The following is a 27883-nucleotide window of genomic DNA, read 5'->3' as shown; positions in this document are numbered from 1 at the left end:
CAAAGAAAAATGAAAGAAAAAAGAGGTGCAAGATGGAATTGTCCTTGGGCCCTCCCACCCACCCTTATGTTGTATAAACAGGACATGCACACGTTAACGAACCCATCATTTCAGCGACAGGGTCTGCCACACGACTGTGACTGAAATGACTGGTTGGTTTGGACTCCCACCAATAAAGAAGCAATCAATCTCTCCTTGCACAAACTGGCTCTACAGAGGCAAGATGTCCACCTCATCATCATCCTCCAATTCCTCACCCCTTTCACTGTGTACATCCCCCTCCTCACAGATTATTAATTCGTCCCCACTGGAATCCGCCATCTCAGGTCCCTGTGTACTTTCTGGAGGCAATTGCTGGTGAATGTCTCCACGGAGGAATTGATTATAATTCATTTTGATGAACATCATCTTCTCCACATTTTCTGGAAGTAACCTCGTACGCCGATTGCTGACAAGCTGAGCGGCTGCACTAAACACTCTTTCGGAGTACACACTGGAGGGGGGGCAACTTAGGTAAAATAAAGCCAGTTTGTGCAAGGGCCTCCAAATTGCCTCTTTTTCCTGCCAGTATACGTACGGACTGTCTGACGTGCCTACTTGGATGCGGTCACTCATATAATCATCCACCATTCCTTCAATGGTGACAGAATCATATGCAGTGACAGTAGACGACATGTCAGTAATCGTTGGCAGGTCCTTCAGTCCGGACCAGATGTCAGCACTCGCTCCAGACTGCCCTGCATCACCGCCAGCGGGTGGGCTCGGAATTCCGAGCCTTTTCCTCGCACCCCCAGTTGCGGGAGAATGTGAAGGAGGAGCTGTTAACGGGTCACGTTCCGCTTGACTTGACCATTTTCTCACCAGCAGGTCTTTGAACCTCTGCAGACTTGTGTCTACCGGAAAGAGAGATACAACGTAGGTTTTAAATCTAGGATCGAGCACGGTGGCCAAAATGTAGTGCTCTGATTTCAACAGATTGACCACCCGTGAATCCTGGTTAAGGGAATTAAGGGCTCCATCCACAAGTCCCACATGCCTAGTGGAATCGCTCTGTTTTAGCTCCTCCTTCAATGTCTCCAGCTTCTTCTGCAAAAGCCTGATGAGGGGAATGACCTGACTCAGGCTGGCAGTGTCTGAACTCACTGCACGTGTGGCAAGTTCAAAGGGTTGCAGAACCCTGCACAACGTTGAAATTATTCTCCACTGCGCTTGAGTCAGGTGCATTCCCCCTCCTTTGCCTATATCGTTGGCAGATATATAGGCTTGAATGGCCTTTTGCTGCTCCTCCATCCTCTGAAGCATATAGAGGGTTGAATTCCACCTCGTTACCACCTCTTGCTTCAGATGATGGCAGGGCAGGTTCAGGACTGTTTGCTGGTGCTCCAGTCTTCGGCACGCGGTGGCTGAATGCCGAAAGTGGCCTGCAATTCTTCGGGCCACCGACAGCATCTCTTGCACGCCCCTGTCGTTTTTTAAATAATTCTGCACCACCAAATTCAATGTATGTGCAAAACATGGGACGTGCTGGAATTTGCCCAGATGTAATGCACGCACAATATTGCTGGCGTTGTCCGATGTCACAAATCCCCAGGAGAGTCCAATTGGGGTAAGCCATTCTGCGATGATGTTCCTCAGTTTCCGTAAGAGGTTGTCAGCTGTGTGCCTCTTATAGAAAGCGGTGATACAAAGCGTAGCCTGCCTAGGAACGAGTTGGCGTTTGCGAGATGCTGCTACTGGTGCCGCCGCTGCTGTTCTTGCTGCTGGAGGCAATACATCTACCCAGTGGGCTGTCACAGTCATATAGTCCTGAGTCTGCCCTGCTCCACTTGTCCACATGTCCGTGGTTAAGTGGACATTGGGTACAGCTGCATTTTTTAGGACACTGGTGACTCTTTTTCTGAGGTCTGTGTACATTTTCGGTATCGCCTGCCTAGAGAAATGGAACCTAGATGGTATTTGGTACCTGGGACACAGTACCTCAATCAAGTCTCTAGTTGCCTCTGAATTAACGGTGGATACCGGAACCACGTTTCTCACCACCCAGGCTGACAAGACCTGAGTTATCCGCTTTGCAGCAGGATGACTGCTGTGATATTTCATCTTCCTCGCAAAAGACTGTTGGACAGTCAATTGCTTACTGGAAGTAGTACAAGTGGTCTTCCTACTTCCCCTCTGGGATGCCGATCGACTCCCAGCAGCAACAACAGCAGCGCCAGCAGCAGTAGGCGTTACACTCAAGGATGCATCGGAGGAATCCCAGGCAGGAGAGGACTCGTCAGACTTGCCAGTGAAATGGCCTGCAGGACTATTGGCTTTCCTGTGTAAGGTGGAAATTGACACTGAGGGAGTTGGTGGTGTGGTTTGCAGGAGCTTGGTTACAAGAGGAAGGGATTTAGTGGTCAGTGGACTGCTACCGCTGTCATCCAAAGTTTTTGAACTTGTCACTGACTTCTGATGAATGCGGTCCAGGTGACGTATAAGGGAGGATGTTCCTAGGTGGTTAACGTCCTTACCCCTACTTATTACAGCTTGACAAAGGCAACACACGGCTTGACACCTGTTGTCCGCATTTGTGTTGAAATAATTCCACACCGAAGAGGTGATATTTTTTTGTATTTTGACCAGGCATGTCAATGGCCATATTCGTCCCACGGACAACAGGTGTCTCCCCGGGTGCCTGACTTAAACAAACCACCTCACCATCAGAATCCTCCTTGTCAATTTCCTCCCAAGCGCCAGCAACACCCATATCCTCATCCTTGTGTACTTCAACAGTGACATCTTCAATTTGACTATCAGGAACAGGACTGCGGGTGCTCCTTCCAGCACTTGCAGGGGGCGTGCAAATGGTGGAAGGCGCAAGGTCTTCCCGTCCAGTGTTGGGAAGGTCAGGCACCGCAACCGACACAATTGGACTCTCCTTGGGGATTTGTGATTTAGAAGAACGCACAGTTCTTTGCTGTGCTTTTGCCAGCTTAAGTCTTTTCATTTTTCTAGCGAGAGGATGAGTGCTTCCATCCTCATGTGAATCTGAACCACTAGCCATGAACATAGGCCAGGGCCTCAGCCGTTCCTTGCCACTCCGTGTCGTAAAAGGCATATTGGCAAGTTTACGCTTCTCATCAGACGCTTTCAATTTTGATTTTTGGGTCATTTTACTGAACTTTTGTTTTTTGGATTTTACATGCTCTCTACTATGACATTGGGCATCGGCCTTGGCAGACGACGTTGATGGCATTTCATCATCTCGGCCATGACTAGTGGCAGCAGCTTCAGCACGAGGTGGAAGTGGATCTTGATCTTTCCCTATTTTAACTTCCACATTTTTGTTCTCCATTTTTTAATGTGTGGAATTATATGCCAGTATCAATAGCAATGGCCTACTACTATATATACTGCGCACAACTGAAATGCACCACAGGTATGGATGGATAGTATACTTGACGACACAGAGGTATGTAGAGCAGTGGCCTTCCGTACCGTACTGCTATATATACTGGTGGTCACTGTCAGCAAAACTCTGCACTGTACTCCTCCTATATAATATACTGGTGGTCCCCAGTGCCCACAATAAAGCAGTGTGAGCACAGATATATGCAGCACACTGAGCACAGATATGGAGTGTTTTTCAGGCAGACAACGTATACTGGTTGTCACTGGTCAGCAAAACTCTGCATTGTACTCCTCCTATATAATACAGCTGCTCCCTAGTCCCCACAATTAAACAGTGTGAGCACAGATATATGCAGCACACTGAGCACAGATATGGAGTGTTTTTCAGGCAGACAACGTATACTGGTGGTCACTGGTCAGCAAAACTCTGCACTGTACTCCTCCTATATAATACAGCTGCTCCCCAGTCCCCACAATTAAGCAGTGTGAGCACAGATATATGCAGCACACTGAGCACAGATATGGAGTGTTTTTCAGGCAGACAACGTATACTGGTGGTCACTGGTCAGCAAAACACTGCACTGTACTCCTCCTATTTAATACAGCTGCTCCCCAGTCCCCACAATAAAGCAGTGTGAGCATAGATATATGCAGCACACTGAGCACAGATATGGAGTGTTTTTCAGGCAGACAACGTATACCGGTGGTCACTGGTCAGCAAAACTCTGCACTGTACTCCTCCTATATAATACAGCTGCTCCCCAGTCCCCACAATTAAGCAGTGTGAGCACAGATATATGCAGCACACTGAGCACAGATATGGAGTGTTTTTCAGGCAGACAACGTATACTGGTGGTCACTGTCAGCAAAACTCTGAACTGTACTCCTCCTATATAATACAGCTGCTCCCCAGTCCCCACAATTAAGCAATAAGCACAAATATTTGCATCAACATTAATAAACGGAGAGGACGCCAGCCACGTCCTCTCCCTAACATTTCCAATGCACGAGTGAAAATGGCGGCGACGCGCGGCTGCTTATATAGAATTCGAATCTCGCGAGAATCCGACAGCGGGATGATGACGTTCGGGCGCGCTCGGATTAACCGAGCCATACGGGAGAATCCGAGTATGCCTCGGACCCGTGTAAAATGGGTGAAGTTCGGGGGGGGTTCGGTTTCCGAGGAACCGAACCCGCTCATCACTACTATCAACATCTGAAATAAACGATTTCACATAAGTATTTTGGGCATATACATTACAGATTAACATATTTGTGGTAGCTATGATCATTTCAGTGTGGAGGTAACGACGCTCAGGGTCAATATCTGACCTAAGCAATTCAACAGGTTCATGAGCTTTGACCAAAGTAACTACACCACTGGCTTTGGAGGTATACAGTGCATCAGATATCACGTTCCATTTTAACGTATTAAATTTGACCGATTCCAGAGCCGTAAGCTGTGTTTCCTGTAAGACGTGCCTCACCTGCCTCACCCCACCGCATGTCACAATATGTCTATATTCAATTTATTTGCATAAATAAGGATTTTCCTTCTTTTATGAGGGGAGTTTAACCCTCCTACATTCTACGATGCAATTTTCAACAGAGCCATAACATCATGTCAGAAGAGTAATACAAATTAGAACATCAGACAACAAAAAGTACAGAAAACAGCAAGTACCACATGCAATGTTGTAATAACAATACCATAAGGAAAATTCAAAAACAAAACACAGATAGCGCTGACCGACTATAATTAAAAAGATTTTTATTATTATCCTTAAAAGATGGTATCTCTTTTATAAACCTTATAGCTGATTTTATGTATATGTAACAACTAATGGTTCACCAAAAACACAGTTTATGCATAAATAATTATTACATTCACAGCAATATAGACACAGAAATTTCTAGGGAAAGGAAGGGGGGGGGGGGGGTTGGAGCATAGTCAAAAACCAGTGGAGCAACTTATAAAATATCAAAAAACATTGTCGCCTGTGTAGATGACAGAATATAAAAACATTTTGGGGACATGCACATTAAAATATAATAAAGCAACTAGTGTCGCCTTATAAGAAGCAAGGCGTATGTGTTTACAGTGTGTCACACTGAGTCTCTCAGAGAATAATACAAAGAGAATCCAGAAAAGCATCTGTGCCCATATGGTGAAATATAATATACAATTGGCATGTGGGTAAATACTAGAGGCTCATGATTTCTCCTCAACATAACGTAAACAGACACAGTCCATATAGTCTCCTCTGTACACGAGAATAAACTGTCACATTGTAAGGGTACAATGCACATATCCAAAAAAAGAAACTTGTAAACAACAGTAAAGGTATAACACTTGCATAAGAGTAACAATATTCATTCTGGACTAGTGGCCTCTGCCCTGGTTGAACCCCTGGCAGTATATTCCTTGTCAAGGTAGGCTTGAGCATCATCCGGGTCCAGAAAGTCCACATAAGAGGAGCCATCAAATTTCTTGCCTTGCTGTACGAGATGTGTGCATATAGGGGAGAACGCCTTTCTACCCTTTGTTAATTCCACAGAATAATCCTGGAAAAGATGAATGTTATTGCCTTCCCACTTTAGGTTTCGGTGCTTCTGGGAGGCTTTCCATAGAGCATCTTTGTGTAAAAAATTTAGGCAGCGAAACAAAACCACCCGCGTTCTGGCCCCTGGGTTCATATGCAACAAGGTCCAGTACGGTGGGATCTCTCTATTATCAAATCGGAACAAGCCTCCTCCATTTTTAACAGTGTGAACAGCTCCAACTTTAATAAATTCAACATGTCAGTGCCTTTAATGTTCTCAGGTAATCCCACAATCCTGAGGTTCTTTCTTCTCGACCTGTTTTCCAAGTCATCGGGGTTTATTATCTAAAGTTCCGAGTTTGTCCGATTTTTGTTTTTTTTTCTAAGTGGCAACACGGGAATTTACTAAGCACAAATCTCAGCAGTGTTGGGGCTATTCGTAATGGTTTTGATAGCAAAGTTCTGAAATACAAATGAATAGACCATCGGTCAAACGCGGCTATTTGTTCATACAACACGGGAATTTACTATTCATTCTTATTTGGTTGTTAGTCTCTGAATGCTCAATTGCGGGTGTATTTTTTTTGCGATTCATTAAAAAAAGCAGCAAAAAAATAGGCCTGCTTTTTCCTGGCGAGTTTGGATAATCGTGCATGGATCAGTGAGATCTGTGCATGGTTATCTATGGGAAAGGGTCTGTTTAGTGTAAAAAAGTAAAACAAAAATTGCATAGGGTCCCCCATCCTAAGCATAACCAGCCTCGGGCTCTTTGAGCTGGTCCTGGTTGTAAAAATACAGGGAAAACACTGACTGGGGTTCCCCCATATTTAAACAACCAGCACCGGGCTCTGCGCCTGGTCCTGGTGCCAAAAATATGGTGGACAAAAAACTTAGGGGTCTCCCGTATTTTTACCACCAGCACCGGGCTCCACTAGCCAGAGAGATAATGCCACAGCTGGGGTACACTGTTATATTGGTCCCTGCGGCCCTGGCATTAAATCTTCAACTAGTCACCCCTGGCCAGGGTACCCTGGAGGAGTGGGGACCCCTTAAATCAAGGGGTCCCCCCCTCCAGCCACCCAAGAACCAGGGGTGAAGCCCGAGGCTGTCCCCCACATCCGTGGGTGGTGGATGGAAGGCTGATAGCCTTTTGTGTAAAAAAAAGAATATTGTTTTTTGTAGCAGAGCTACAAGTCCCAGCAAGCCTCCCTCGCAAGCTGGTACTTGGAGAACCACAAGTACCAGCATGCAGGGGAAAAATGGGCCTGCTGGTACCTGTAGTTCTACTACAAAAAAATACCCAAATAAAAACAACACACAGACACTGTGAAATTAAAAGTTTAATGCACATACATGCACACTTACATACATACATACATACATACTTACCTATATTGACACAAAGCACTCGGTCCTCTTGTCCAGTAGAATCCAGGGGTACCTGTGAATAAAATGATACTTTCAAAAAATCCAGTGTAGATCGGTCCTCTTCTTAAAAGTTATAATCCACGTACTTGGCAAAAAAAAAAAACGCTTACCCGACCCATGAACTGAAAGGCGATCCATGTTTACACATGTATCCCCTTTCCCCAAATGTCGGGAACCCCCGTGACTCCTCTCAAAGAGGGTCCCTTCAGCCAATCAGGGAGCGTCACATCATGGCACTCTCCTGCACTGTAAGTCAGGCGGAGTACTGTGGATACAATGTAGCATAGCGGTGCTACATTATATCCAATGGTGGAAACTTTGCAGTCTGCGGTAGACCGCAAGGTTAAGTAGGGTCACTCTTGTGGGTGGCCCCACTTAACCTCGCGGTCTACCGCAGACCGCAAAGTTCCCACCATTGGATATAATGTAGCTGCGCTATGCTACATTGTATCCACAGTACTCCGCCTTACTGACAGCACAGGAGCGCACAGCCAATCAGGAGAGTGCCATGATGTGGCGCTCCCTGATTGGCTGAAGGGACCCTCTTTGACAGGAGTCACGGGGGTCCCGACATTCGGGGAAAGGAGCCCTTTCAGTACGTGGGTCGGGTGAGCGTTTTGTTTTTTTGCCAAGTACGTGGATTATAACATTTAAGAAGAGGACTGATCTACACCGGATTCTTTGTAAGTATAATTTTATTTACAGGTACCCCGGGATTTTACTGGACAAGAGGACCGAGTGCTTCGTGTCAACATAGGTAAGTATGTATGTATGTAAGTGTGCATGTATGTGCATTAAACTTTTACTTTCACAGTGTCTGTGTGTTTTTATTTGGGTATTTTTTGTAGTAGATCTACAGGTACCAGCAGGCCCATTTTCCCCCCGCATGCTGGTACTTGTGGTTCTCCAAGTACCAGCTTGCGGGGGAGTCTTGCTGGGACTTGTATTTCTGCTACAAAAAAAAATATTTTTTTACACAAAAGGCTATCAGCCTCCCATCCACCACCCATGGATGGGGGGGACAGCCTCGGCTTCACCCCTGGTCCTTGGGTGGCTGGAGGGGGAGGACCCCTTGATTTAAGGGGTCCCCACTCCTCCAGGGAACCCCGGCCAGGGGTGACTAGTTGGGGATTTAATGCCAGGGCCGCAGGGACCAGTATAACAGTGTCCCTCGGCTGTGGCATTATCTCTCTGACTAGTGGAGCCCGGTGCTGGTGGTAAAAATATGGGAGACCCCTACGTTTTTTGTTCCCCATATTTTTGGCACTAGGACCAGGCACAGAGCCCAGTGCTGGTTGTTTAAATATGGAGGAACCCCAGTCAGTTTTTTCCCTGTATTTTTACAACAAGGACCAGCTCAAAGAGCCCGAGGCTGGTTATGCTTAGGAGGGTGTACCCCACACAATTTTTTTTTTTTTCATTTTTAACCCATTCTGCACTTCTCAGAATGCACACAATGAAACCATGCACGGATCTCACAGATCAGGCCGGGATTCCTTGTGTTTTGTCAAGCAGTGTTTTACTAATCACACAGGTAAAACACTGCCCGACATTACGAATCACATCGACATCGGATAATACGAATGTAGAAAACTCGGTAGCTTAGTAAATTACCGTATCAGGATTCAAAAAGTTGCAGGAAAATGCACCCGATACCATTCGAGATCAAACTTTCTTAAAAACGGCACAAACATGAATATTAGTAAATAAAACCCCATCGAGTTTATTTAAATCTGATTTTGCGTGTGGTCATGTTTCACCTGTGTAACCTGAAGTGTAGACACATCAGCAATTAATGCACCTAACCTGTGTTCCATTTCAGTTACCTTCTTAGTTAAGCTAGAGAGCTGCCCTGTAATGTTAGCAGTTTGTTCCAGAAGCAGTGGGTCAATCACCACCCTAATGGCTCCTATCATTTTCCCATAAATGACCAGAGCATCCGGAGTGGGGGGCGTACAGTGCAGTGTGGGGAGCCCTGAGAGTCAGTGCCATGTACCTGCGTCAGCGAGGTAGACGAGGAGGGTGCAGAGTTCATATCATCTCCGGAGTTTGCCACGTCCGGCTAAATCTTGGATCCCCTACTCTGTCTATGCTACCACTGGCGCTGTTTCTTTCCCGGCATCAGGGAAAAGAAATATCTCTCCATCCGCCATCTACAGTAAGTGAATCCAGCTACTGGGGGGGGGGGGTCTATCCCAGATCAGTTCTGAAGGCTGAAAAGCAGCTATGAAATGCTGCGCTGGATGCTGTGTAATGGATCCGCTCCTAGGTGTGTCCTCACATGTCGGAGGGGGAACCAGAAGTCAAATAATAATTTTTTAAGAACATTGGTGCAAACATCGATGGTCAAAACATTGCGACCATCGCAAATTCTGTTTTTGACAGCAGGTCCTCTCAGCTTGCCCCGGAGCCACCCGAGAAGGTGAGAGGCTGTTGTTTCAATATTTCTCCAGTGGCTGCTAGTGTTTGCAGCCGCTTGTTGGGGGGTGCTGCCAGGCTGACCGATCAGCAGTGATAGGCAGCATGGCAGGCACTGGGGGGAGGTAACCAGGAAGCAGTGGGACCGGAGGAAGCTTTGCTTCCTGCTGCTGCACATTGGGTTTTTTGACTGGTCACATCAGATGCGACCATGTCAGGGAAAACCCAGCCTGGTGTGGTCACATCTGATGCGACCATGCCTATCCATCTGAAAGCAAGAGCTACTAATATTCATTTCTGGAAACTACTCTGTGAAGATACTACCCAGGCTTATCTCTTTAATTGACAGCATTTTTTGGGGATCAACCTACCTTTGTGAATTCACTTTCTCCCAAATAAAGATAGTTAAATAAAGAATTCATCTGAGCAATGAACATTTAAAATATTGCTTTCACATGTGCCTAACTAATGGCCTGATTCAGGCCTGATCGCTGCTGTGCAAAAATTATCGAAATACTGCACATGCATGTGCACCGCAATCCGCAGGTGCCTCACCAAACAGCAACAGAATGGTGTGAATATTTCGATCGCACAGCCGTTTGCAAGGTGATTGACTGGAAGAGGACATTTGTGGGTGGTAACTGGCTGTTTTCTGGGAGTGTCTGGAAAAACGCAGGCATTCCCAATCGTTTTCAGGGAGGGTGTGTGACGTCAGCTCCGGCCCCGATCAGCCTGATTTCTTTGCACTGGAGGACTCGCTGCTGGTATTCTGGCAGACGGGGTGCCGCTGTCGATATACTGACAGCCGACATCCCATCTGCTGGTATACCCGTTTTGTTGCCTTGTAGCCTTAAAGAGTATTGCATTATAGTACTGTAGATCAAAGATTTTCATCCTTTAGAGTAGATCACCTAGTGAATGTTGAGGTATCTGCCAGAGACCACACTTGGCACCTACAGTTGTGAATATCCTGGCATGTATGCAATGACTTGTTCCACAGTTTTGATGGGGTGATACAGCATCATGAGAGCTTTGTTAAGGTATACTGGGTCAGTACAAATGCAGACAGTCCCATCCTTGTTCACAGCAGCCACCATGGAAGACATCCACTGGGTAGTCTCTTCTATAGAGTCTCCAAGTAAGTACATTCATATGGTATGGTTCAGCAATCACTTTATTTTTCATAGCAGTGGAGTTCTCCTGTGTGCATACTAAAGATGAGTGGGTTCTGTTCTCCAAAAACCGAGGCCACCCGAACTTCTGGAATCTGAGGGAATCCAAGCTCTGGCTCTGGTTTTCCCACCAAGCTCGGATTCCAAAACGAGGCAAAACATTATCTTCCCTGCGTCGGATCTCTCATGTTTTGGATTTAGTATAAGTCCCTCCCGCTGTGATTCGGGCACCATTTCACAGCATACGCCAGTTAATAGCAACAATATTATCCTCCAAATATAGGGGCAGCATTAACCCACTGGCGTTTTTTGTCTGAGAGCACAGTTTCCAGACTCCCAGGGCAAACATTAACAATATTATCCTCATAATAAAGGGCAGCATTAATCCACTGGTGATTTTTTTTTTTTTTTTGAGAGCACAGCCACTAGACTGGCAGGGCAAATATCAACAATATTATCCTCCTAATACAAAGGCAGCATTAACCCGCTGGTGTTTTTTTGCCTCTGCCCATAGTGCAGAATGAACCCTTTATTTAGGCACACTGGTGTGCCACCATTACTATAATTATATAAGCACAGTGATTCACAGCCGTGTGTAAAATAATAAATATTAAAAAAAGTGTGTCTGTGTCCGGGGCCAGGCAGTGCCCCACTGCACTAATAAATATAAGCACTGTGTGTCTGCACATAAATACAAGTACTGTAAAGGGGCCATACATCAGCAATTGATTGGGGCAATTTGCCAACTTGCAAACAATTGTGTCAATAAATCTGCAATGTATGGGACTCACAGATTGCAGATTTCAGCCACAAATTGATTGGGATTGTTAAATCAGGTTTTCCAACATGTTTAATTTCACAGATCAATTGGTACTGAAGATTGCTAGTGTATGGGCAACAAGCTGCAGATCTGCAGACCATTTCTAGTAAACTGATGAGTGTTTCAAGATTGGCAGATCTGTTTAACTAAAAATTATCTGCAAACCATTGAAAAATATCTGTAATGTATGGGCAAAATCAGATGGAATGTAAAAACAATAATTCTGGGGAACAAATCTCAAAATCTGTGAAACAATAAATTGCTAAGTCAATATGGATCATGATCAATTGATAAAAGAGCAGGAACAGCAACCAAGTACTAGTGCTGTGGCTGCTGCCAGACATGATGATCATGATATTAGTACATAGTACTTCAACATCAACTGAAGACAGTGCTCAAGGGCATAGAGGGTTTCAGAAAGGGCACCTGAAACCAAAACAATACTTTACAATGCTAAAGAAAAAGCATCACTTCTAATAAAGGCAACATTTACAGAAGTATCTGTACTTTCTTGCATTGGGATTTGCAAGAATTTGTAGCTAATTTTTATGAGCATGAGTCTTTTTCCACATTTCATCAGTTGCTGCTTCAAATGGTTTCAGTAGCTTGCATAAAACAGTGTTCTTTAATGTGCTGTAGTAAGGTACATTCCCCCTCCCATAGTCAGATTAAGGGAGTAGGACAGGGGATACTGTACCCCAGGTCAAAGCCGTAACTAGGTGTGTGCAGAGTGTGCCACCACACATAGCACTGCAGGGTAGGGGGTGCTGTTGGAGGCACTTGTGAATTATCTGTTTCAATTACTTTCACTTGCAGCTTCCCCACATTTTGAAGCCCAGCATCTCTTAACAGCCTGTCTCCTATTCCACCGCTTCTGTCGCTAATACCTATACAACATTCATGAACTAAACTTGAGAGCACTTAGTTATTCAGTTACACTGTCCTGTATTCCCATTCAAGATGCTGACATACCCAGGATTTGCCCTGACTGACATGTGCGTCTCTGTGTAAACCAGTCAGGCGTATATTGGTGGAAATTGCAGTTTTATTACAAAAATTGAGTCACAATGCTCCTGCTTTATCAATTGCATATGAAGGAAATATATGACAATTGCATATAAGGAGAAATATATAAATGTATATAGAGAACAATATAAAACAATTGCATTTATAAAGGGACAGTTGTGTAGACAAAGTTACATCATAAATGGATGTTGGTATATGCAAAAGGATTGGTATTGCTAAATGCAGTGTAACTATTTAAAGTCAAATATAAATGATGTTCTGATGGAACTGCCACCAGGTGCATAATCTTACCCAAAGTCCAAGTTCTTATTGCTGCTCCAGTATCGGGCGACTGGGACCGATGTATGTTGTCAAGTTGTTGTGTGATGGTGTGCTGCTGATCTGGTGGTTCCTCCTACACCGGCTACTATGGGGTTTGGTCGCTTTTCCTCCCCTGTCCACACCACCTCTGTACTCTACCCGCTCAACTTACCACTATAACTCCTCTGTCTGGTGCACGATCCTTCATATTATGCTTGGGGTGTGATTTGTGGTCACCTGACGGACGCCGGGGGACCACGGGATTTCCTGGTTGTCTCAGACTTGTGTGAGCCTGCTTTCACCCAGTCCCAATGGTTCACTGTCTGGCCGCTCTACTAAACAGCCGGGAAGGTGACTAGGAGCATGGCAGGTTGATGCTGCATTGATGCTTTGTGTACGTGCTGCTTCAACGCGTATTGGCATCCAGGTCTTCCTCAGGAAGCAGTACACCACCAACTCGACAGCACAAAGGGGGTAGCATGTTTACGGTCTACTTTGGTTCTCTTCAGATCACTCATAATTCTCTGACTGGTGTGGAATCACACACCCTTTTCAAATAGGTTAACTGGCTCCCACAAAATGAACCCTAGAGTGAATGTGTGAGCATGCACATGTGATAGGGAATATATATTGGATGCTCTACTTGGGCAGGGACTGATGTGAATGGCCAAATATTTTCTGTAAAGCACTGCAGAATATGTGTGCGTTATATAAATAATTGTTAATAATAATAATAATAATAATAATAATATATGTCTGCCATTGGCTCTAAACTTCTATAACAATTACTGTATGTGTGGATAATTAGCCTCTGTCCTATAAAATAATATTTCTGAACCAACAAGTTTAATGTGTGGGCAATACTCCCCCCCCCCCCCTTCATAAATTTTCATAGTTAACCAATTAAACTAACTAACTAAGCAATCTTTTTTACTTTCCTTTTCAGCAACTGGGGAGAGAAAAGGCCATTAAAGAAGAATTTTCAATCTTTACCATCCCCAATGCCCCTATTGATTACAATCAGACAAGACAATTAAATAGAATTTACTTAGAAACCAATCCTTCCTTCCTTCTGATATAGTTCTTGATTAATGAAAACATTCTTAGTTTAACTTTTCTATGGGGTCGTATAGTTTATTAAACTGCTATCCTGTCTGCCACTGATTCCTAGATGTGCCATGTTTGAATTTGAACTGCCATGTGTTTGTGCTGCCCACTGCTGTCGCTTAGCTTAGTCAGATAACTAGCTCCGTGTAACCCTTTGGCCTAAATTGGATGAAAACAATATTTTGAGCTGGTGGTCAAAATTGACAGGAAATGAGTGGAAGTTAATGTTACTGAAATTAATATAATACTGTAGGAACAAAAAAGGTCAAAATTATGTGATTTTATCTGTTTTTATCTATTAAAAAAAAATACAGATTCAAAACCAAAACAAGTAAATACGGTTTTGGTGAAACCAAAACCTGACAATGAATTAGAACCAAAACCAAAAACATGGGGGTCTATGCACATCTCTAGTGCACACACAGTTGGTGGAATTAATTCATCTAAGCACATGGGATATGTAAAAGGTAACTTCTCAATGGAACGGTTATCAAGCAAATCAGAAAAATTCCTAAGTTCTAGGTGTTACAAGCCACTAGCGGCACATCTGTGTTATTACACTCCAACAGCTAGATTCCTACATGTATCCGTGTTCAGCCTCAGCTGATGTATAATTAGTAGTTTGCCTCTGTGCGGTGCACACCCTGTACCCATTTCTTTAATACTTGCCTCTCCTGAGTCCCATGAAAGCATTGGCAGCACTGCACAAATCTTCTGTAAAATAGCGTGGTAGCCATTTTCATAGTGTTTTACACATGTGCAGTGGGAAAATTGCAGGAAGATGGCTACTGTGCCATTTTATCAAGACCTGTACATTTTTTGACCTGTCAGCCAGACCAGCTGTTATGTGTGGCTTCTGCAGCTCACTGCTTAGCAATGTGGATGATGCTGCAGCTCTTTCCTTTCTGTTTCCTGGCTGTTTCCTAGCAACTAGGATGCTGTTATGTGCAGCAGCACACCTATTTGGAATGCCTCATTTTCTGACTCCAGCCTGATGACTCCTGTGAGTGGTCTGTCTACCTTTCATTAGGGAAGCTAGCAAGCTCATCATATGGTTGCTGTACCCTGTACAGTTCCCAGTCAGTCTGTTCCTTAGTCCTGGTTCCCTGCCTTTGTATACATGCATCCCTGTATCCTGCCTCAGTCCTCAGTGTGTTTTCCCTGCCAGTCCTACACCAATGCTCTGTTGGATCCTGCCCTGTACCTGCCATCCTGTGTCCAAACCTGCTCTGTTTCATTGTCTTGTCGTGGTCATCCAGTTACTCTTGTATCTGGTCCGGATCCATGTCCATGCTCTTGTCAAATCTCTGTGAATATATTCTGCTAGCTCTGGTTCTATGTACATCCAGACTGTGTGTGTGTGGCTACCCACTGCAGCAAAGTACATTCACTCCAGCCATGCCAGTAGTTGCAATCCTGCAGCATTTCCAATACACCTAAACCTGTACCTAAATCACAGCTAACCACTGTGTATTATTACAGATTGCAGTCTAGTCACTATTCATCCAGCAAGTCTTTCTGCAACTAGGTTCATGCTGCCAGCACTCTGCTTTCAGTCACATTACACACCCAGCACCTGCTTGCTTCACAGCAGTTAACCATTGCCTGGCTGTATTCACCCGCAACAGACACTTAGTTACCTCAATTATCATTGTTCAGTTACCATTGCATATCCAGTCCTGCGGTTTTCAGTCACCATATCGTGTCAAGCCTGTCTGCAGTTACCATTCCAGTATCCAGTCTGTCTGCAATTAACTCTTGCCTTGCCAGCTGCTACACTCCAGTTTTATTACCTTGTGGTCTCCAGTCTATTATTTGAGCCCCTTCTGCTAGATGTTTAAGCCCAGACAGCTCCCTAAGTAATGATGTGCATATTGTGCACTAAAGGAACAGTTGGGGGCTGTTATTGACAGAAGTCCCATTCACTGACTTTATGGGTCTCACACATATAGTGCTGGAGTTCCCTAACACCAGCATAACAGTAGATGCACAACTCTCTGTGGAATTCATCCACTCATCTGCAATAGATAAGCACATTGATCCTGCAGAGTCCCTGACACATCACTTCCACTAATCTGACATGTAGCATGGTGTGGGACAGGTGAGAAACAAGCTGACACTGGAGTTGTTGCAAGTAAGTACTTTACTATGAACAGCTCAACATGACTACTGGGGAGAACTTCCGGTATAGAGACAAACAAACGTGAGGGCATTTCCACTGACACATCAGTGTAAGCTGATGAAAAGGTGAGTTTTGAGTGACCATCTGCAGCTGGCAAGATCGGAAGAAAGTCTGACTTGATGAGTTCCACAGTTGGGAGGATGAGCAGGAGAACTCTTGGAGATGGGCATGAGATAAGGTAACCAAGATGGAATTGAAGTGTCAGAGGAAGAGTGGACATGGCTTGAGGGTAGTGTGGACAGAATTAATGTTAGAGATGTAGGAGGTTGAAGAGTGATTAAGTGCTTTGCATGTTAGGATCAGGAGTGTGAACTAGATTTGGAGAGGTATTGGGATCCAATGAGGGAGGGAGAAGAGGAGGGAGGCCAATTTAGATGTTTGCATCTTTATCGAGTAGCAATGCCAAGCAGGTTTAACCCTCATCTTTTTTTTTTTTTGCAAATAGATTTTATTGAAATTTCAAGTGAACGAAAACAGGAAGTTGCAGAGACATTTGAATAGCTTCTAAGATTGTCAGAGGTACATCATCCGGAGAAACTTAACACCGTGTATAATAAAAGCAATGGAAAATAACTGTAGAGGGGGATGTCCTCTTTCCACTAACGTATCATAATTCCAGATAAAGAAAAGTATATAGAGCATAAAGGAGTAAGAACCATAAACGTTTCATGAATTACAACTTCTTGATGCAAAAGGGAGAGAGTAGAAGTAGGAAAGGGTAGAGGAGTAACGAGATACAAAGAGAAAAATAGAAGGGTAAGGGGTAGTATTACTCTCAGTGTAGAGGGGGAGAAAGAGAGGTAGCTTAGGGAGATAAGGTTTAGGAAGGGGGGGGGGGGAGGTTCTCTCTTCCTATCCCAAGGGGCTTAAAGCATGATTAATTACATATGGCAACTGGAGGTAAAAGGGGGGGGTTTCTCTTAAAAAGAAGATTTGTAATGGGTTGTCTCCTTGTACTCCAGCCATGGGCTCCAGGTAGCTATAAAGGAGGTGTTTTTCATTTCTAGAGACAAAATGAGATCTTCCATTGCCATATAATGGTCTAATCGGGCGGACCATTCTTTCATAGTGGGGGGCACTGTTGATTTCCAGTGGACTGGGATCACTGCCTTAGAGGCACTCAGAATATGGCGAAGTAGTGATTTCTTGAGGTGAAATCTAGATGTACGCGTGAGATTTAATAACCAAAAGCTAGGGCAAAAGGGTAAGTCCTCACCGAGGATAATGCTAGCTGTCTCCACCACCTTGCGCCAGAACGGTTGCAAGAGAGAACATTCCCACCATATATGTAGTGGGGTGCCTACTGCTGTCTCGCATCTCCAGCACGTGTTGGGTACTCCAGGATAGATTTTTGCGAGGATATTTGGGCATCTATACCATCTTGTAAGAACTTTGTAGTGAGTCTCCAAGACTAGCACATTGGTAGTTAATGAGAAGGTATTTTTATAGATACCTTCCCAATCGTCTGTGGCCACCAGACCCCCTAGGTCTAATTCCCAATCCCTGACAAATTTCGGCTGGGAAGAAAATCTATAATTCAGGATCCACTTGTAAAACGTGGAAAGAGTGTGTCTAGGGTATGTGTGGGAGAGGCACATCTGTTCAAATAAAGTTAGTGCCCGTGTACCCTTTCCAGAAGAGCAAAAAGTCTGTAGGTAATGTTTAATTTGGAGATATCTCCAGATTTCTTTATTGGGTAGGTTCCATTTAGTTTGCAGTTCGGGAAAGGGTATTATACCAGATGAATCTAGCATCTGATTAGTTCTCCGGATGCCCTTTTCTTGCCATGCATGAAACGACAAGGAGTGGCATCCAGGGGGAAACTCAGGGTTCCCAAACAGTGGTGAGAGTGGGGAGGGATGTGTTGAAATATGTGGGAGAGAGCGTAGGAGCCGCCAACACAAAAAGATGGGACCAGCCAGTGGGTGCGTTACCTGGGGGACTTTAGAAAGCCAGAGGGAGTTCAAGCTAAGAGAGGGAAGAGAGGCCAGTTCAATATCTACCCATTGTTTCCTGTGGAGTTCACTACTCCATTCCATGGCTCTCGTAAGGAGTACTGCATGGTAATAGGATAAAAAGTGAGGAAGTTGGAGACCTCCTTGATGTTTCCATCTAAAGAGGATCTCATGCTTAAATCGGGGTTTTCGCCCCGCCCAAATGTAGTCTCTGATCTTTCGTTGTAGTAAGAGGAACCATGATCGAGGAATAGTAACAGGCAGAGTTTGTAGTAGGTAAAGAATTCTGGGCAAAATATTCATTTTGATTACTGCTATTCTCCCTATCCATGAAATTTTTTTCCCGCCCCATTTGGAGAGATCAGATTGGAGTTTTGATAAGAGTGGGGGGAAATTCAGTTGGTAAATTTGGGAAAGATCCTTGTGAAGGGTTACTCCTAAATATTTTAATTGTGTTGGATGCCATGCAAAGGGCGAGATAGATTGTAGTACTTGGAGGCTGGTCTGGTCTAGTGTTAAATTCATTGCTGTAGATTTTGATAAATTGATTTTGAAATTGGAGAGAGTACCAAACCGCTTGAACTCTTTAAGGAGATTGGGTATAGAGGTCAAAGGATTAGAAATCACTGCAAGGAGGTCATCTGCAAATAGGGCGAGCTTGTACTCCGTCCTCCCCACCTGCAGCCCTGTGATGTTAACATTCTGACGAATGGCCCTCGCCAGGGTCTCCATGCATAGCACAAAAATAAGTGGTGACAGAGGACACCCCTGACGAGTCCCATTCCGTATCTGGAACGGGTCTGATAGTTCGCCATTGATACGCACGCGAGCAGCGGGGTCAGAATACAGGGCCCTGATTCTCTGGAGGCCCACCATGCCCATGCCCATGTGTTCCAGTACCCCCAATAGGAAATCCCAGTCCACCCTGTCGAACGCTTTTTCTGCGTCTGTTGAGAGGAGGATGGAGGGGGATTTACAAGTTGATGCGTAATGAATCAAATCGAGAATCTTCGTGGTGTTGTCCCTGGCCTCGCGGCCCGGAACAAATCCCACCTGATCCGAGTGTATCAGTTTTGGAAGGAAGAGTTTTAAGCGATTCGCCATTAATTTGGCGAAGAGCTTCAAGTCTACGTTTAATAGGGAAATTGGTCTATAGCTGGAACATTGTGACGGGTCTTTGCCCTCCTTATGGATCACTGTGATATGTGCGAGCATAGACTGAGGGGAGAAGGAGGACTGGTCTGAAACCTGATTAAAAGCTCTAAGCATCATAGGTAGCAAGACATCTCCAAATGTCTTATAGTAGGCTAAAGAGAAGCCGTCAGGGCCCGGGCTCCTGCCATTTGGAGTGGTCTTAACAGCGTCTTCGAGTTCTGCCAGAGTGTAGGGGTTCTCAAGTGACTCGACTTCTTCAGGTGTAAGAGTGGGAAATTTAATTTCCCTTAAAAACTCTGCAATGGAGGCCTTTCGAGAAAGATTGGATTCTGCCTCCGTGGAGCCTCTTAGATTGTATAGTTGGGTATAATAATGTCGGAAAGCAGCTGCTATCTCTGTCGTGGTATGTTGTGTTGTTCCCGTATGAGATTTTACTTTAGATATAAAAGATGCCGCGCGTTGAGCCTGGAGAGCCCGCGCTAGCAGCTTCCCAGGTTTGTTCCCCCATAGGAAATAGCGACTACGACATTTTCTAGCCTCTAACTTCAATCTGTGGGACATAAGCGAGTCTAACTCCTTCCGAGCTATTAGTAATGATTGAAGGTTTTCATCTGACATGGTGGATTTATGGAGAAGTTCTAAGGCTTGAATTCTTTGTAACAAGGCCTCCCGTGCCGCCATATGTTGTCTTTTCCTATGGGCGCCCAGTTGAATGAGTTTTCCTCTTATTACACATTTGTGTGCCTCCCAAACTACTACTTTAGATATCTCCTCTGTGTCGTTGACCTCAATATAATCGGCTATCGCCTCTCTGATCTGCTGCTGGCAACCGGGGTCCTGGATGACCATCTCGTTTAGTCTCCACGTGTAGGAGTTCGGGCGGACTGGGGACAGGCGAACCCCCAGAGAGACGGGAGCATGGTCTGTCCAGGACATGTTGCCCACAGCAGATACCTCAGCCAGATGTAAAAATCTATGCGGGATAAATAAGTAGTCAATCCTAGTGTAAGTGTTGTGAGGGTGTGAATAGAAGCTAAAATCCCTAGTGGAGGGGTGTTGTATTCTCCAGACATCCATAAGTTGGAAGTTATGTAGAATCTTCCGGACCCTACGATGTAATTTATCTGAATACCTTGGGGAGGGGTTGGAGGAGTCTAACCGAGGCTCCAAAGACCAGTTTAAATCCCCGCCAAAAAGTAGAATCCCATTAATATGAGGTTGGGCTAGCGTGAGGACTCTTTCCAAAAAGCCTGGCTGTGCCTTATTGGGGGCATAAACATTAAGAAATGTAAGAGCTCTATTAGCGATGGTGCAGTTTATAAGTAGAGCCCTGCCGGGGACAAGTTGGTGACAAACAACATCAGCGAGGGTAACATGCTTGGCGATCAGAATCGCTACCCCTAATGTCTTACCATCAACATTATTGGAGAAATACCCTGTAGGGAAGTCTCGATTCCTGAGAGAGGGGGCCATTCCCTCTTTAAAGTGGGTTTCTTGCACAAAGGCAACATCTGCTTTTTCGGCTTTCAATTCTCGTAAGGCCCTTGACCGCCTCTCAGGAATGTTGAGTCCCCGGGCATTAATAGAAACCACTTTTAGTTGCGCCATTTATCCGTTCCAATAAGAAATAGTAAATCTGGTCTTACCGAGATCCCAGCCGCATAGAGTAGGGTCTGGGCGTTGGTGAGTCTAGGTAATTTTGGAGGGGAAGAGAGAACCTGAAGAAGAGGGGGGGAGAGAGAAAGGGATAGGGGAAGAACAGCAGAACAGAAAAACATAACAATATAGCACAGTTGAACATGTGAAGACGTAGCACCGCTCCTGGTGATACGAACAACGGGGACAGTGTCCCCATCGATCATTCCAGGACCAAACATTGCGGTGCAAATGGGGTAACGAGGGAGGGGGGAACGGATCCGCCCTCCCACACGGACTATATCAATGGAACATAATGAATAACCACAATAATGTGAACATTGCATGCCATCACACTAGGTATAGAACATTACCCGAGCTACGATAGTACAGTAAATACCGTGGCAGAGTTGCTTAAATCTCACTCTATTCGGGAAGTTAAAATGTCTATGTCCCTCGGGCATGGCGGGACTATTAAATATAGAGGCGAGAGTCCGAGAGGCAACGCGCCCCTCAACTGCATGATGCCTCAAGGGAGGCAGTCTTCATATAAAGGCCATGGACCCTCCCATGGGGACTTGACATATTGGAGTAGTCCTCTCCGTACCCGTCAGTCCTGCGTAGCAAGGAAAGGTTGCCGTTTTAAAGGTGGTGCGATCAGGTCTTCGCAGCCGAGGGAGAAGATGAAGACAGAGGGGACGAAAGGGAGCGATTCCTTTTCTGTGCTGCTGAAGGAGATCCCACTGTTTGGAAAGGCATGTCAGCCCGGGGAGGTTGGGGGGGGCGTATCCTCAAGCCCACGGATTGCCACTCAGGGACCTGTACTGGGTCAATAGATAGGGTGGAGCAGAAGGGGGTGACATCCTCGGGGGTCCGAATCGTTGCAGACCTGCCGTCATTGGTAGCTGTGATGCTGAACGGAAAACCCCACCTGTATTTGATGTTGTTTTTACGGAGGGCGTCTGTTAGGGGTTTTATTTGACGTCTTGACTGTAGGGTGTGGCGAGAGAGGTCCTGAAAGACCTGGATAGGTACGCCGTTGAAGTCTAGGTCTCCGGCATTCCGGAGTTTCCTGATTATCTCTTCTTTTTGGCTGTAGTAGTGAAGGCGGCAAATAATGTCTCTTGGTCGGTCGGACTGCAAGCCTCTGGGACGCAGTGCTCTGTGTGCCCTGTCGAAAACAATGGGGTCGTTCGGGTCGGTTTCCAGGACTGCACCGAAGATTTTGTTGAGGACATCTGAGATGCTTTGCTGTGGTATGTCTTCTGGGATGCCCCTCACTCGCAGGTTATTCCTACGTCCCCTGTTGTCTATATCATCAAGATGGTCGTGCAGGTTCTGAATCTCTACTGCTTGAAGTCTGATAGTATCCACCAGTGCGTGTTGGAAAGCGTTGGATTCATCTCCCCTGGTCTCCAATGTTTCAATTCGAGAACCCAGCTGAGTCAGTTCAGACCGAAGTGAGGACACCTCAGAGTGGACCACGTCTCGGAGTTTACTCTCCAAAGATGTGAAGTCCGCCTTAGTGGGCAAGGTCTGCAGGAGTGCGAGGACCTTCTGCATGTCCTGCTGTCCGGTGGAATTCCTATCTGGTGTAGTCACTCTGTTTTCGCCCTGCTTCTCTGCCCTCTCGGAATGTGCCGGAGAGGAAGGCGTCGGCGGAGTCGACATAACTGTATCTTTCCGGAGATTGAGAAACCGCCTTAGGTCTGAGCGGGGGGTAACTTCAGACTGACAAATAGAGGTTTTCACTCCCCTACGTTTCCTGCGACTCATGGGTAATAAGAAGGGGATGTGGGCGTCGAGACCTGTGCGACAGGCGTTGGGGTAGATGTGATGGGCGATTCAGTATCACAGGTCACACTTTGAGCACTCCCTCGGTCCCATATCCCAGAGCTTGGGGCTGATATTCACTGATCCCTAAATCGCCACCATACAGGAGATAGTGTCAGGTGCAGTGGTGAGTGAATCACGCCGTTAAAGACATGTCAGGGTGGATGCGTTATCGTGTCGGGTCTGGCAAGGTATTGCAGAATCAGCAAAACAGATCTGTGGTCATTTTGGTAGTAGAACGTGTCAGAGGGCGTCAGCCATCATCCCTCGAGACGGCCCTACATGACTGCAGGAGGAGGCGTCTATTTCCTTTTGGGTGGGGACATGGTGGTCACGTAGCGGTGGCTAGATGTAGGCAAGTTATTTTGTTATAATACAGCCAAGTGTAGCAGTGGGGAGGTGAGATGTAGCAGGGGACCACCAGGGGGAGCTTCAGTTCCTTATGTCAGGCAAAGAATGTGCAGCTTGTCCCCTTTAATTAGTGGGGTAGTTGGGATCCTGTGTCGGCAGCCCCTGTCACCTACACCCTATTTGGCAGCAGGGCTATACAGCACTCTTAGTATGGGCGCCTTTCCAGATTTAAAAATGGCGACGGTGGGCTCCTATTCCCAATTGCCAGTGGAGTCTGCCAGGATCCAAGATGGCGCCGCCAGGCTGCCACCTCCAGGTGCCTGCAACGGGCCCTAAGTATCCCCTGTCTGCTGGATAATTTCAGTGGTGGCAGTGGCTGGCTTCCCCAGAGCCCAGGCGGGGTCTCCTGGGGCACGCCGCGGGCCTTGGTTATATCAGTGACCGCGTCTGGCCCCGGGAGCGGCACCACGTGACCGGCGCCGCACTTCCTCTCACAGCTGAGCCAGACGCCGGACACACGGGAACCCGCCGCACAGAGCGGATCGCCGGGGCAATGACTCACCAGGATAAGGTGATGGGCGGTGAGTGCTGCGGGGGCTCTGGGGGTGTTGGGGACAGCTCCGGCCCGTCTCTCAGCCGCGGGGCGCCGCACTTCCGGTCCGGGGTGACTCCAAACGCGAGGTCCCGGCTCCAGCTGGCGGGGTAGGCCGCAACCCGCACGGGTCCAGGGGGCACCCGCCGGCTCCGCAACCGCCCTGCTTATTGCTGTGAGGGACCGAGTGGGGTATATGGAAGGTTTCAGTTATGCTTGTGGGGCAAAAGAGCAGTTAAAACTGCTACTGTGGCAGGAGCTTGAGTGTAGCACAACCTCCTGCTTCCACAGCCAGGCCACACCCCTCAACCCTCATCTTTTAACATGTCCAGCACCATGCTCTGGCCAGAGTAGTCATAATTTGCAAGTACTGTATATCATCTTACCCACTAATCTCGGCAAGCGTGGGTCATTTGCCATGATTAGCGAGCTCACGGATGTGTGCCATTATAAATATGCTTATGATTAGCAGGGACTGTCAATCTTGTCATGAATGATGACAAAAAAAAGTTTAAACTGGAAAGAAAGATTACCTTTCAATAGGATGAGGATCCAAATGCAAGGGCCCATGCCTTAATTTAATAGGTCTGAAACCTACTATCCATTACTGCTCCCCAACTAATCCGACCTAAAATGAGCAATTTTTCAAGAAGGAATTGGAAGATAATGCTTTATCTCTATATTATTCTTATTATTATTATTATTATTATTATTATTATTATTGTTATTATGATGTTTTCTTACAAGATATCTACAGCACTGTACAGTGATAAGTAAAACAATGGGGGTAATTCAGAGTTGATCGCTGTAGCAAATTTGTTAGCAGTTGGGCAAAAATAGGATTTTAATTACCTACCGGTAAATCCTTTTCTCGTAGTCCGTAGAGGATGCTGGGGTCCATTTTAGTACCATGGGGTATAGACGGTTCCGCAGGAGCCTTTGGCACTTTAAGACTTTTCAACAGTGTGAACTGGCTCTTCCCTCTATGCCCCTCCTCCAGACCTCAGTATAGGAACTGTGCCCGAGGTGACGGACAACTGCGAGAGAAGAATTTACATTAAACTAGTGGCGAGATTCAAACCAGCTCACACCATATAAAACATGCCGCCTAACATGGCTTTCAACATAACCCATGTAACGTGCATGCATAACGCAACAGCAACAGCTGTGAACATCTTAACACATGAGAACCTGTGTAAAAAGATAAAATGTAATTCTGCAGGAAAAATTAGCACTGGGCGGGCGCCCAGCATCCTCTACGGACTACGAGAAAAGGATTTACCAGTAGGTAATTAAAATCCTATTTTCTCTTACGTCCTAGAGGATGCTGGGGTCCATTTTAGTACCATGGGGATGTACCAAAGCTCCCAGTATGGGCGGGAAAGTGCTAATGTTCCTGCAGAACTGACTGACCAAACTGAAGGTCGTCAGCAGCCAAGGTGTCAAACCTGTAAAACTTACCAAACGTGTTTGCCCCTGACCAAGTAGCTGCTTGGCAAATTTGCAACGCCGAGACACCCCGGGCAGCCGCCCAGGAAGAACCCACTTTCCTTGTAGAGTGGGCCTTTACCAAACTCGGTAACGGCAATCCTGCCGTGGAATAAGCGTGCTGAATGGTACCTCTGATCCAGCGCGCAATAGTTTGCTTACAAGCAGGACCCCCAATCTTGTTGGGGTCATAGAGGACAAACAAAGATTCTGTTTTCCTTATCCGAGCCATTCTTGCAACATAAGTCCTCAAAGCTCTGACAACATCCAAGGACTTTGAAACGGCTGAAGTGTCAGAAGCCACTGGCACCACCACAGGTTGGTTGATATGGAAATAAGACACAACCTTTGGAAGAAAATGCTGACGCATCCACAGTTCAGCTCTATCTTCATGAAAAATCAAATAAGGACTCTTGTGTGGCAGAGCCCCTAATTCAGACACTCGTCTGCCTGAGGCCAAGGCCAACAGCATGACTAGTTTCCAAGTGAGAAACTGCAACTCTACCTCTTGTAGAGGCTCAAGCCAGTCCGATTTAAGGAACTGCAACACCACATTAAGATCCCATGGCGCCGCAGGAGGCACAAAGTGAGGTTGGATGCGTAGAACCCCCTTCACGAACATCTGGACCTCAGGAAGGGAAGCCAACTGTTTCTGAAAGAAAATGGACAAGGCCGAAATTTGGACCTTGATAGACCCTAATCTCAAGCCAGCATCCACACTCGCCTGTAGAAATAGGAGAAGACGTCCTAATTTAAACTCCACCGCAGGAGACTTCTTGGATTCACACAAAGATACATATTTTCTCCAAATACGATGGTAATGTTTGGACGTTACCCCTTTCCTGGCCAGAATAAGTGTGGGAATGACTTCATTGGGAATACCCTTACGGGCTAGAATCTGGCGCTCAACAGCCATGCCGTCAAACGCAGCCGTGGCAAGTCCCAATAAACAAACGGCCCCTGCTGAAGCAGGTCCTCACGAAGAGGAAGAGGCTAAGGAACTTCCAGTAATAACTCCTGAAGATTTGGATACCAAGCCCTCCTTGGCCAGTCTGGAGCAATGATAATTGCTCGAACCCTTGTTCTTCTGATGATCTTGAGATCTTTTGGTATTAGTGGAAGTGGAGGGAACAGATACACTGACTGAAACACCCACTGGGTCACCAGTGCATCCACTGCTATTGCTTGTGGGTCTCTTGAACTGGAACAATATTTCTGAAGCTTCTTGTTGAGACGCAATGGCATCATATCTATTTGAGGAATGCCCCAACGATCTGCTACCTCTGCAAAGACTTCTGGGTGGAGGCCCCATTCTCCTGAAAGGAGATCGTGTCTGCTGAGGAAGTCTGCTTCCCAGTTGTCCACTCCCAGAATGAAAATTGCCGACAGAGCTTTTGCATGTCTTTCTGCCCAGAGGAGTATCTTTGTCACCTCTGCCATTGCCGCTCTGCTTTTTGTTCCACCCTGGCGGTTTATGTAAGCTACTGCCGTTACATTGTCTGACTGGATCTGTATGGGAAAACCTTGAAGAAGGTGTGCCGCTTGATGAAGGCTGTTGTACACAGCTCTCAATTCCAGAATGCTTATGTGAAGGAGTACTTCTTGACTTGACCATCATCCTTGGAAGCTTTCCCCTTGTGTGACTGCTCCCCAGCCTCGGAGGCTTGCGTCTGTGGTCACCAGGATCCAAGTCTGAATCCCGAACCTGCATCCCTCCAGCAGGTGAAAACTTTAAAGCCACTACAAGAGTGAAATTCTGGCTTTTGTTGACAGGATTATCCTCTGGTGCATGTATAGGTGCGATCCGGACCACTTGTCCAGTAGGTCCCATTGGAACACCCTGGCATGGAATCGGCCAAATTGTAGAGCCTCGTAGGCCGCTACCATCTTCCCCAGCAGGCGGATGCACTTATGAATCGATACGCGTGCTGGTTTTAAAACTTGTTTGACCATCCTCTGGATCTCCAGAGCCTTTTCCACTGGTAGGAATACTTTCTGTGCTTCCTTGCCCAATATCATTCCCAGAAATGATAACATCCTTGTGGGTTCCAATTGTGATTTTGGAAGGTTTATGATCCAACCGTGCTGTTGAAGCACCGTCAGGGAAAGTGCAATGTTCTGCACTAGTTTCTCCCTGGATCTCACTTTTATGAGGATATTGTCCAAGTATGGGATGACTTTAACTCCTTTCTTGCGAAGAAGAACCATTATCTCCGCCATCACTTTGGTGAATATTCTCTGAGCCGTGGAGAGCCCGAAAGGCAATGTTTGGAACTGGTAGTGGAAGCTCTGCACCGCAAACCTCAGGTATGCCTGATGCGGCGGGTAGATGGGAACATGTAAATAAGCATCTTTGATGTCCATCGATACCAGAAATTCCTTTTCCTCCAAGCTGGAGATCACCGCTCTCAGAGATTCCATCTTGAATTTGAACCTTTTCAAACAAAGGTTCAGAGTCTTTAGGTTTAAAATCGGTCTGACTGAG

The 27883-nt window shown here is 46.0% G+C and overlaps 1 long non-coding RNA gene across 1 annotated transcript in view; it reads right to left on the bottom strand.

Moving 5' to 3' along the window:
• Positions 1-5196: 5196 nt before the first annotated feature.
• Positions 5197-27883, bottom strand: part of LOC134929194 (uncharacterized) — a 64657-nt gene continuing 41970 nt past the window's right edge. Inside the window, exon 3 of the long non-coding RNA XR_010178366.1 lies at positions 5197-6398. This is a non-coding gene — a long non-coding RNA (uncharacterized LOC134929194). The remainder of the gene's footprint in view (positions 6399-27883) is intronic.

This window comes from Pseudophryne corroboree, chromosome 5 (genome assembly GCF_028390025.1).
Source record: "Pseudophryne corroboree isolate aPseCor3 chromosome 5, aPseCor3.hap2, whole genome shotgun sequence".
NCBI classification, from domain to species: Eukaryota; Metazoa; Chordata; class Amphibia; order Anura; family Myobatrachidae; genus Pseudophryne; species Pseudophryne corroboree.
Note: the sequence above shows the minus strand (reverse complement) of the source record. Positions and strands in the feature narration are given on the sequence as shown.